This window comes from Podarcis raffonei, chromosome Z (assembly GCF_027172205.1).
Source record: "Podarcis raffonei isolate rPodRaf1 chromosome Z, rPodRaf1.pri, whole genome shotgun sequence".
NCBI lineage: Eukaryota > Metazoa > Chordata > Lepidosauria > Squamata > Lacertidae > Podarcis > Podarcis raffonei.
This window is the reverse complement of record NC_070621.1, coordinates 33,640,900-33,653,757: the sequence shown is the minus strand read 5'-3', so window position 1 is coordinate 33,653,757 and position 12,858 is coordinate 33,640,900.

Below are 12,858 nucleotides of genomic sequence, written 5' to 3'. Positions count from 1 at the left end.
ACCAACATTTTAAATTGTGCTTGGAAATGTACAGGGAACCAGTATAGATCCTTTAGTGTTATATGAGCCTGGCGACCACTCCCAGTCACCAGTCTAGCTGCAGCATTATGGAGTAGTTTTGTTTTTTAAAAATTATTTAATCGTTTTTTCAATACAAACATCACCCGCAAAAGACACATACAACAAAAACCATAATAACACCAATAACACAGTTTGACAATTCAGATTTGCATACACTAATATACCTATGACTATACCTTTTAAACAATATTTTCCCTTCTCTCTCCCCTTCCCCTACTTCCCACCACTTATCCGCCTTATCACTTAAATATTCCTTCCCGATTTCTTCATATTTATCCATTCTTAATTTGCGTCGACATGCAATTTGTTCGTATGTAGCTAATCTGTCCATATTATCAATCCATGTGCTCAATGGAAACTTTTTGCGGCTCTTCCAGTTCATCAAAACAAGTTTTTTTGCTTCTAATATAGCATGGTACATCCATTTTTTTGACCCCTTGTAATCTCCCACGTTTCCAGAATATAATTTAGAATTAAATTTAATTCCGCTAAATAACAATTTCTTTTTATTACTCTTGCTATAAATATCCTCACCTCACACCAAAATGATCTTATCATCGGGCAGTTAATATGTACTAATTTCGCATTTTTACTCCCACATCTCCAGCAGTTGTCTGTACTTGTTATTTTCTTATGGTATAATTTTGCTAGAGTCCAGTGGACTCTGAATATTATTTTCTCTTGAATAAGTCTTAGTCTTAGATCCATAGAGGCTATTTCTGTTGATTTTATACTTGACTCCCATATATCATTTGTTATCTGTACCCCTAACTCTTCACTCCATTTTTGTCTATCATATTCTAAATCATATTTCTTCCAGTTGAGTAGGGTTTTATAGTGCAAGTGTAGAGTTTTTTGTTTTTGTTGCAGAGATTAAATCTTGTAGCAGCATGGGTGTTTCCAATGCTGCTATAGCGTCAGGGCCAAACTGCCTTTCCAACATATGTTTCAATTGGATGTATTGCCATTGTGTTTCACTGGTTAATCCATACTTTACTTGCAAAGTCTTATATTCCACAAATTTGTAATTTTAATCAATTAATTGATTCAATGTCAAAATACCTTTTTTCATCCAATTTTGCCAAATTATTATTGATTTCCAATTTTTAATTTTGGGTTGGTCCATATTGTTAATTTCTCATGTTGATAGGGGTCATCCTTATTATTTTTATTTATATTCATCAAAAATGTTATAGGTGCTTTAATAGACTCCAGGATAATAGGATATTTCATAAAATTGGAGCCAAGTTTAGTCCACCCTACAAGAGATTCAAAGAAACTATATTCGAGAGTAGCCCAGTTGGGATTCCTGCTAGATCTCCAATCATTAGTCTTACTCAGCAGGTATGCCTGGTGATATAGTTCCAGATTTGGGAGACCAAAGCCACCTTCCTTAGTTGGAAGTTGCATTTTATGTAGTGATATTTTTGGTGGCTTTGTACCCCACAGGCACGGTCTAAATAGTTTATTTATTTTTTGGAAGTAAAATTTGGGAATATGTATTGGTAATCCTCTAAGAATGTATAAAAGCCTTGGAACAACATTCATTTTGAGGACATTAACCTTTCCCCAAAGGGAGAGCTTTAGAGGTCCCCACCTTTCAATATCAAAAGAAATCTCATTTATAATTTGATTCAGATTTAATTTTACAATTTGGTCTATATCTGATGAAATCATTATACCCAAGTATTTAATAAAGTCTTTGCACATCCGAAATTGCTGGTTTCTATACAATGTAGCCCTTGGCCCAATTGGTAAAATCTCTGATTTTGTCCAGTTTATAGAATATCCTGATATTCTGCCAAAGATTTTTATAATTTCTGGAATTGTATCTTCTGGTTTTGTAATAAATAAAAGGATATCATCCGCAAATAATACAATTTTGTAATTATCTTAGTTGTGTTTTGCACCCTTGATATGCTCATCCTGAATTATTGCTCTTGTCAGTGGTTCCAGGCAGAGATTAAATAATAATGGAGAAAGAGGACATCCTTGTCTCGTCTTATGGAGTAGTTAAACTTTCTGAGTTACCTTCAAAGATAGCCCCACATAGAATGCATTGCAGTAGTCCAAGCCTAAGATAACCAGAGCATGTATCACTCTGGCAAGACAGTGCATGGGCAGGTAGGGTCTCATCCTACATACCAGATGGAGCTGGTAGACGGCTGCCCTGGACACAGAATTGACCTGTGCCTCCATGGACAGCTATGAGTCCAAAATGACTCCCAGGCTGTGCACCTGGTCCTTCAGGGGCACAGTTACCTCATTCAGGACCAGGGACTGCACACACTCCCCATCCCCATCCCTCCAGAACAGTACTTCTGTCTTCTTGGGATTCAACTTCAATCTGTTTACTGCTATCCATACTCCAGCCACCTCCAGACACTCACACAGTACCTTCACTGGTTCTGATTTAAAGGAGAAGTAGAGCTGGGTACTGTTAAGAGCAATTGATTTTCCATTAATTCCCTGCCCCGTAAGGGTCCAGGAAGCGTATAATGTCCAATGAGCTTCCCCCAGTCAGAGATAAAATGACAGAGATCAACCAGATGTAATTCAAAGCAAAGCGGCGATTACGCCTGATCCTTTATTGCAAAATACAGTGGTACCTCGCAAGACGAATGCCTCGCAAGACGAAAAACGCGCAAGACGAAAGGGTTTTTTGGTTTTTGCGTCGCTTCGCAAGACGATTTTCCCTATGGGCTTGCTTCGCAAGACGAAACGTCTTGCAAGTTCTTGCAAGTTTGTTTCCTTTTTCTTAAAGCCGCTAAGCCGTTAATAGCCGCTAAGCCGTTAATAGCCGCTAAGCCGCTAATAGCCGTGCTTCGCAAGACGAAAAAACCGCAAGACGAAGAGACTCGCGGAACGGATTAATTTCGTCTTGCGAGGCACCACTGTATAGAGCACAGTTGGAACAGGGGTTCCTGCTCCCAAACGACCAATGTGGTATGAAGGAAGGAGAACTCCGAACAAAAGAAGACACAGATTTTTATACTTTCTTACAGCACAGCGGAATACGTCACAGGGGGGCGATTTCGGAGATTACAGGTGAGCAGTTGTGGGAAGCGTTTTGGTGAAGTATTGTTGTTATGGCAGTTATTAACACTTTGATGTTTACATGCAAAGTTCTTAAGTGGTGTTGACAAAGAGAGGAAGGTTGCGGGTGACTGTTATTGGTATTTCTCAGCCCATCCCGTCCTTCTTACTGAAGTCTGTCTATTGTGATTTTATGATTGCAGGATGACATTTGATGGTTCAGCCTGAAGTGCTTACTTGCAGGGAAGAACGACTGGGCTTTGGGCAATTCCAGAGCTTAGGTTGATATTCCCTGACACCTTATGAATGAAATGTACCGTATTTTTCACCCTATAGGGCGCAGCGGCCCATAGGGCGCACCTAGTTTTCAGGGGGGGAAATCAAGGGGAAAAATATGACAAACCCCCCCCCCACAGCTCTGGGAGCAGCGGACAGGCTGAACGCAGCCTGTGCGCTACTCCAAGACCTTCTCCCTGCTTTTGCGGGAGGTGGCGGAATTCCCGCACCTCCCACAAAAGCCAACAGGAGCCGCGCACGACTCCTGCGGGCTTTTCGACCAGGAGGCAGAAGGGACTGAAACGGCCAGTCAGTCCCTTGTCCCTCCTCGGGGAAAAGCCCCCCTAAACGGCGCACTCTTTAAAGGCTGCTCAGCTCCTGCGGGCTTTTCTACGAGGTGGGGGAATTCGCCCACCTCGTAGAAAAGCCCGCAGAAGCCGCACAGCCTTTAAAGCGCGCGCAGCTTCTGCATGCTTTTGTGGGAGGTGGGGGAATTCCCCCATCTCCCGCAAAAGCCCACAGGAGGGAGAAGGGACTGACTCGGCTAGTCAGTCCCTTCTCCCTCCTTGGGGAAAAGCCACCAAGAGCGGTGCGCTCTTTAAAGGCTGTGCGGCTCCTGCGGGCTTTTCTATGAGGTGGGGGAATTCCCCCACCTCCAGTAAAAGCCTGCAGAAGCCGCAGGCTCTTTAAAGGGTGTGCGGCTTCTGCAGGCTTTTACTGGAGGTGGGGGAATTCCCCCACCTCGTAGAAAAGCCTGCAGAAGCCGCGCAGCCCCTTTAAAGAGTATATGGCTTCTGCGGGCAGTGGGGGAATTCCCCCATCTCCCGCAAAAGCCCACAGGAGGGAGAAGGGACTGACTCGGCCAGTCAGTCCCTTCTCCCTCCTTGGGGAAAAGCCCGCAGGAGCCGCACGCTCTTTAAAGGGTGTGCGGCTCCTGCGGGCTTTTCGACCCAGCTTGTGGGGCTGGCGGTGGGGGGGAAGCACTGCTTTCCCCCACCGCCAGCCTCAAAGCCAAGGAGCCTGCGTTTGCCCCATAGGACGCACACACATTTCCCCTTCATTTTTGGAGGGGGAAAAGTGCGTCCTATAGGGCGAAAAATACGGTAAATTGTGAATGACTCGTTGAAATAAACAGTTGCATTTGTGAATTAGTGTCATATCACTGCAGGCCCTGTAGATGGAGCTATAGCACTGTATTAGTGCTTGAACTGTCATTGTGCATGTTCAGGGAGTTACACTTAGCTTTCATTTATACAGATATATATAAAAAAACATGTGGATACATTTATGAAAGTGTTTAAAAGACTTGGTACAAAGTACATAAACACATACATTATTCAAGTTCAGAAAAGATCAACATTTTATAGTTTGGTACAGGATAGAAACACGGGTGAGAGAAAGGAAGGGATTGACCTTTATTGATATTTATTAATACATATTTTCTTATAACAGTATCATCTGCATACTGGTGAACACCCGGTCCAAACCCCCTGATGATCTCTCACAGTGGCTTCATATAGGTATTAAAAAGCATGAGGGAGAGGACGGAGCCCTGAGGCACTGGCGGAGGAAGAGGAGTGCGGAGGGAGTGCACCGCCCCCCAGCAGCGCAATCCCGGTGGGGTGCCATCACGGCTGCCCCCTGCGCTGAGGCACCACACCCCCACAGGCAGCGCACCACGCCCCTGCGGGCGGTGCGCCAACCCCCCCACCTGTTCTCCACCCCCCCTGTGGTGGAGCATGAAGCTCCGCCACTGCCACTGCACCCCACAAGTGAGCTCCCAGGGGTCCGAACAGTCATCCCCCCAACACAGGTCCATCTGCCATGTTCAACCAAGTCTCTGTTACACATGGCAGGTCAATTCCTCCATCCACGATCAGGTTATTGATGGCAGTAATCCTGGGAATGATTGTCTTGTGAATCATTGTCCTGGCATTGCGCAGCAGCACCTTAAGGTCATGTGGATACCAGTATCCCTTCCGGTCAGGATCTGACCTAGAGGCAGGGATGGTTTTCAAATGACAACTAAACCTCGCTCTTCAGTAATGACATGGTCTGGTCCTAACATAACTCCTCCTACCTGTGATCACTGAGATTGAGTATCCCAATGCACACACCCTTCCCCGCTTGGAACCTGCCCCATCCTGTCCCTCTGCCCTTAAAATAACTAATATAATGTAAAATGGTAATCTAAAATACAAATTAAAATAACTCTTTCCCGAGCTAAAACACTTTGAAACACCCCAAAGTTAAAACCCCATCCTCATTAAAACAGTAACTTTGGCACAAGGAGGTTGGCCCACACCCTCATCCCACCCCCGAAGTGCCAGCTCTCAAAAGGACAACCCCCTTTGCTAGCAGCCCCTCCCCCAGGGCAGGCAGGCTTTATAGAGCTGCCCCAGCATCCAGTGTACACCTAGATGGGGCAGCAAATGTTCCCGATGCTGCCTGCCCGCCCATGGTCTTGGTCCTTGCAGGACTCTGCAGTCCCATTGCATGGGGGGAGTTGGCAATCCCCCAGCAGCATCAGCTAGTCCTCTTGGTGGGGAAGGTGGCAGTCCCCAGGGCTGCGAAAGAGCGCATCCTTGTTACATACACCCCTTGCAGTGGAGAAAGCTTAAATTACATCTCTCTGGATGAGCCCTTTTCTTGTATGAATAGCTTTTTTTATCTGTAACTGGGCTAATGTTTCACTTGTGCTGAATTAAACCATCAAGATAAATGGCAAAATAATAATATAATTAACCAGTGCTTATTAAGGAGGGGCCGTGTTCCCTTATTCCTTTTGAAAACAATAATATTAATAATAGTAAGTAACAAGCAATGTGTAAAATGAGAAGTAACTAAAAATAGCAGCATCAGCAGTTGACTGGCATTAAACACACACAAAAGAGAAACTGGTATCTGCCAGAGAATGTGGACTGTTCTTTTAAAATTATTACCAAACAATTCTCGTCCCCAAAGTTGAAATAGCTGGCAGGGCTTAATCCGTTTCAGTGCTTGCTGAAATTTTGTCTTTGTCTCTTCAATTGAACTCTTCAAATTCTCATTCATCCTTTTCTTAATCAGTAAGCACTTTCCTTCTTATTATTACACATTCTGCAACCTGCCTGGTATGTGGGTCAAAATAAAGTACTTTCATTTCATATAGTGCTGCTCCTGTTTGCCTAACCTGTTGATTTGGCTCAGAGTGTAGAATCTGGCCCTCCCTGGTACGTGACAGTATTTTGGCAAAGGGAACAAAGCTTGAGCAGCCTTGGAAGACAGAGCATGTTCTTGTCCTTAGCAATCCAGCAGCAACATATAATCAAGCGCATGCTTTCACCCACACATAATAGTTGCTGATAACCAAGTGTGCATCACTGGAAACCATGTGCAGATGCTGTTCATGTTATGTTCTTCACCTCCTAGTGGGGGTTCATTATATTGTAATCAGGAAGGCACCAGCAGCTGTTCAGCTGTAAACCACATTATGTTGCTGAAAAAAAGCAAAGTTTTTTATGGAGAAGTGACTGCCCATATTTGCCAGTTTGTCACTGCATAACTAGGCTGTTAAACTGCTATTGTTCCGGAGGAGGAAGCCAGAGTGCTGAGCTGAAGATGTATTATGCCTCCCAGCAAGCATTACTTTTGCATGTTTTCCATTTGTTTCATTGGACTTTTAGTGGTTGACATGCAGCAGCAGCGTCTGGAGAATCAGACCCCTCTCTTTTCCAGTATTCATTGTGCACACACTGCATCTGAGAAATGGGTTAACTCTGCCCTAAGACATCTACAGACTGTTTCCCAAAGCCATGCTATGCTTTCCATCTGTTAATCAGTCTCTGTGCAGGGAGGGGAAAGATGTGTTTTTATCTTACTGAGGAGTGCCTCATTTTCTTCTTGGACAGACCTTTCCAATCTGTTTAGCCTTGTCATTTCAATGAGTTAACGATTTCTCCCTTTTTTTCTTTCTGCTGGAATGGCAAAAACTACTTGCTGTGTGTTCTAACTCTCTTCTCATGTTGGCCTACTTCCTAGTGCTTGTGCTGTGCATTCCTAATGCCATGAATAAATCAGGAGCCTGCAAATTTGGAAGGGGTGCAGCTGGAGCCTCTTGGAAAACTCAACTGCTTAAGCAAAACCTGCCAGTGGGTGGCTTCATGAAGTCTCTCTCTCTGCTTTTTATTAGTTTTCTTACTGAACAAACACACACATACACAAATGAACAAAAATAATAAAATAATAACAAAAAGAGAAACATAGATACATCCACAAACCCATAAGTTCTTACAAAACTTATGCCACCGTGTTCTTAATTCCCAATTACTTATCCTATCCAGTAGGCTTCCGTCTTCCTCAGAGTGGGTCTGTCTTATCTATTTGTTAAAGTGCTTCTTTGATCATTTCCCCATTTCTTCCGTTATCTGAATGCTATACTTATAATCTATCTTGTAATTTGAGAAAATTAATCAAAGCATGTCCAGGTTTTGACTTGAGGACACTGTTTTTTAAAAATATTCTTTATAAATTTCCCACTCCTTTCTTGAACGTTCGGTTTGGCTGTCTCCTAATTGTCTTTTTTGCCAGTTGGAGATATTCAAATAATTTATCCTGCCATTCCTCTTTCGTTGGTACTAATTCTCCTTTCCATTTTCTAGCAATTAATATTCTTGCTGCTGTTGTAGCATATAAGATTATTCTCATTCTTTTCATTTGAAATATCTGAGTCTAAAATGCCCAAGAGGAAGGCGACTGGTTTTTTATGAAGGTTTGCTTTAACATTTTTCTTCATTTCCTCTTAAATAAATTCCAGAAATTCTTGATTTTTTTTGCAGCCCCACCACATATGAAACAGTGTCTCTTCTGCCTGTTTGCACCTCCAGCAAATGTTAGATCTTGTTTTATACATTTTGGCCATTTTGCTGGGAGTTATATACCACTTACAGAACATCTTCAGGAAATTTTCCTTTAGTGTATAACAAGCCGTAAATTTCCATTCTTTATTCCATAAGCTTTCCCATGCTGATAGCTGGATATTTTCACCAAAATCTTTCACCCACTTAATCATTCCTTCTTTCACCTCTTCATCTTTCACCTCCCACTCTAAAAGAAGCTTGTACATTCTGGATATTATTTTTTTCTTGTTTTGTATTAATTCTTTGTCTACTTTTGATTCTTCCGTTGCAAAACCCTTTTTCCTGTCTATCTTAAAAACCTTGTTTAATTGATAATATTGTAGCCAGCCTGTTAGGTGATGTCTTATTTCTCTGAATTTTTGCACTTTCAATTGATTATCTTCCTCTTCTAATAGGTCTTTATACGTGGCCCAGTTTGTTTCCATATTTTTTCTTTTCATTACAATGGCCACCAGAGGGGATAGCCAGCAGGGAGCTTTTGGTCCAATAAATCTTTTTATTTTCCCCATACCTTATATAGCGGCTTCCTTATAACACGATTCAGAAAGCCTCTTATGAATTTTAACTTTTTCATATCCCAGGTTTGGGTGCCACCCAAAACGGTTATCAAAGGCTTCCAAATCTAGTAAATCTGAGTTCTGCAATGTGTTCCAATCTTTTAACCAACATAAGCAAGTTTCAAGTCTGGCAGTGCAAATCCCCCTCTGTTCTTATTGTCTATTAATAATTCGTTTTTAATTCTAGGTTTTTTACACAGCCAGATAAACCTTGATAAGTCTTTCTGCCATGTCTTAAAACACCCCATCCCCCCTATCACTGGGATCATCTGAAACATGAACATTATCTTAGGGAGCACATTCATTTTTACTGCGGATACACTCCCCCAGAGCGACAGGTTCAGCCTATTCCATATTTCTAAATCCTTTTTAATTTCCTTCCATATCTTTGTATAATTATCGTTGAATAGATTGCTGTTTTTAATTGTAAACAAAATTCCCAAGTATTTGACCATGTTAACCATTGTCAGACCCGAAATTATTTGCAATTCTTTTTTCTCTTGTGCTTACAATTTTTTTGCCAACAGTTTGGTTTTATTTATATTTATTTTAAATCCCGCCACCTTCCCCCATTCAAAAATTCTTTCTGGTATTTTTGGTAAACTTTCTGACTGGTTTTCAGTTATTATCAAATCATCTGCAAAGGCCTTTATTTTGTATGACTTACTTCCTACTACTATTCCTTTTATTTCTGGGTCTTATTGCAATTGCCAGCAATTCTAACACCATAATAAACAGTAGCGGTGACAGTGGGCAACCTTGCCTAGTCCCTTTCCTTATTTTAAAACTTTCTATTTTTTCATTATTTATAATCAATTTCGCTCTCTGATTTTGATATAGGGTCTCAATGCCTCTACTGAAATTCTTCCCAAAACCCATAATTTCTATATATATTTTTCATATAGCTCCAGGATATATTATCAAGGCTTCCTGAAGTCTCATCCCTGCTAAAGAAGGAAATTTATGATTTTCAATTTCAATGCATTTCAACAATTCCACAATCATCAATAAAAACTCTGTGTTTATTTATGTCTTGATTTTTAGCATTTTGCACCTTATGATATGGTTTATTTTCACAAGTCGCTGAACTATTCGCTCTGTAAGCATCTCTTGTACAGCACAGCCTCTCTGTTCAGCATTCAAAGACAATTCTAGATTGATTGATTCTTGATTGATTGATTGATTGATTGAGTGAATCTTTATTGCTAGAAGCTAGAAGCCATCACAGTTGGTAACAGTGCATAGAATACAAATAATTAATTTAAAACTGAACAACAGCAACAGCAAAGCAAACACACCAAAATGTAAAAATCACTCTTGCCTAAGTTAATGATACTTGTCTTTGTCCCTAGCTCTCAACTTACTTGCGGGGGGGGGGGTATTAAGTATGTGAGTTGGTCTCTCCTCCTTTGCCTCCTCTTGGCCCACCGGAGGCTGCTTCAACCCTCCTTCGCCTCCATAGCAGAAGAAGAAGGAGCCAGCCACTGATGATGCTCTGCAGTCGACTGCTCTTTGGACATTGGGGTGTGGTGGCCCCCCTACCCAAAAATATAGGGGGGCCAAAAGGGCTTGGATCCCAGGAGCTGGGGTTCCTGTTTCAGGGCAAGTAGTGTATAAAGCCTGAGGCAGAAATGGGCAGAGCAATGGATGTGGCTTTTACTTTTGTACTGTAGGCTACATTCCAGCCACACAAAATTCAAAGGTTTCTGCACACACAGCTTCTCCAGGAAAGCAAGAAGCTTCATTGCAGTTCAGGGACATGTTCCAGCCAGGCAAAAGCACTCGACAATCGCATTTCCCGAAGGTGGAAGAAGCAACAAGGGGATCACCTATGTTGGACCTGGTCCTCACCAACAGGGAAGAACTGATGGACAAAATGAAAGTACTTGGAAACTTGAGAGGAAGTGTTCATGTCCTCCTAGGTTTCATGATACAGAGGCAAGGCATAGATGAGTGTAGTCAGACATCTCAAAGTGTAGTCTGGACTTCAAGAAGATTTATTTCATAAAGCTTAAGTAGCTACTGGGTGAGATCCCATGGCCACAAATACACATAGAGAAGGGAATCCTAAATGGATGAGGGTTTTTAAAGGTGAAATATTGAAGGGCAAAATGCAGACAGTTCCAACAAGAAAGAAAAGTGGGAGGCATCTAAGGAAACTGGTGTGGTTGCATAAGAAGCTTACAAATGAACTGAGCTTTAAGAAGGACATAAGAAATGGAAGAAAGGGGAAATCACAAAGGAGTATATACAAGTAGTTGAGAGTTGCAGAGAGAAGGTCAGGCAGGCAAAAATTCAGAATGAGCTCAGGCTTGCAAGAGGTAAAAAATAAAAGGTTTCTTTGGCTATGTCTGAAGCAAGAGGAAGAACAAGTAAATGGTATGTCCTCTGTGCGGTGAAGATGAAGAAATGTTATTGAGTGACGGAGAGAGGGCGGAACTACAGTGGAGCCTCGGGTTACGTACCTCTCTAGATATGTAATCTTCGGGTTGCGAAAGCAGCAAACCCGGAAGTATTTTTCCGGGTTTCGCTGCTCACACACGTGCAGAAGCGCTCTATCGTGCTGCGTGCGTGCACAGAAGCAGCACCTCTGATTACGGATTTTTCAGGGTGTACACAGACCCCCAGAACGAATTAAATCCCTATCCAGAGGGTCCACTGAACTCAACACCTACTTTGCCTTTGTCTTCACCCCAAACGAAAGATGCTCTACTGGTGATAACAGATGTTATGTAAGGATGATTTAAGGAGGGAGATGCAGCCCAAGACAGGAAAAGAGGTAGTAAGGGAACACCTAGCTACATTAAATGAATTCAAATCTCCAAGGCCTGATGAGCTGCATCCAAGGGTACTAGAGAAGCTTGCAGATGTAATCTCAGAGCCCTTGTCTATGATCTTTGAGTATCCTTGGACAGCAGGTGAGGTTACTGCCGACTGGAGAAGGGCAAATGTCCCCATCTTCAACAAGGGGGGAAAGAAGACCCAGATAACTAACTACCAACCAGGTTTCTCAAAAACAAGTCATGCCAGACAAATTCATTTCTTTCAAGATGGTGTCTGGGTTGGCTGCAGGTGGTGAGTTCTGCCACTTTTTTTCCTAGAAAAAAGCACTGTCTTTACCCAGTCCTTCAGCCATTAGGCAATCTATGACCTTTTAAAAGCAAGAGGACTGTTACTATGATTTTTTTCTGTGTCTCTTCTATTGCTTTTATTATTATGCTACATAAATTATGTTCTTAATATTGTACACTGCCCTGGGATCTTCAGATAAAGGGTGGTATATAAATTGAATTCTTATTCTCGTTATTTAGGCCATTCTTTCAACCTTGGGGTGGGGGATTGTAAGTTGTTGGAGACTGAAGGATACTGTTCCAGCTGTGGCATGGTTGGTAGGGTAGTTCTTTTTGGCTGTGCCTATATGAGTTCTATGTTTTGCTTTTGAAACTACAGTTTCTTACACACTGTATTGCAGAATGCAAACAGGTATAAATTTGTTTTCCAGAACACCAGTATTGTGTATTGCATAACATGTTCGGCCTGCTGTCATGGAATTAAAAGCAGCGCATTCAGGGAAGAGGGCAAGCAGCTGTTTCCATGTTACTTATTTTACATACAGCAATTACTTTTTTTTATCCTGATATGTAAAGCCATCTACATGCTAAAATTTATACTATTCACCTGAGTCTTGATTGGATCAATTTTTGTATACACTTTCAGATAAATAAAAATTTGGAGCGGAGGGAAATCTATTTTTATTTAAGAGGTGTGTTTCTGCCATTGCAAGCAGTATCCTAGAGGCATTCCTTGTATAAGTGCAAGAGAAGATAGAATGCCTCTTCTCATAGGATGCCTGCCTTCTTATTCATAAAAATTTTAGATTAAAAATCATCAGATGTTGCCAGATCAAGTGTGAGTATCTTTCTGGCTGATCTCTAGGAAGCAAACTCTATGGTGCATTTTCTGTATTCTAGCCAATGAGTGCAAAGAGTCTGGGAGTCTAGCATATGGCT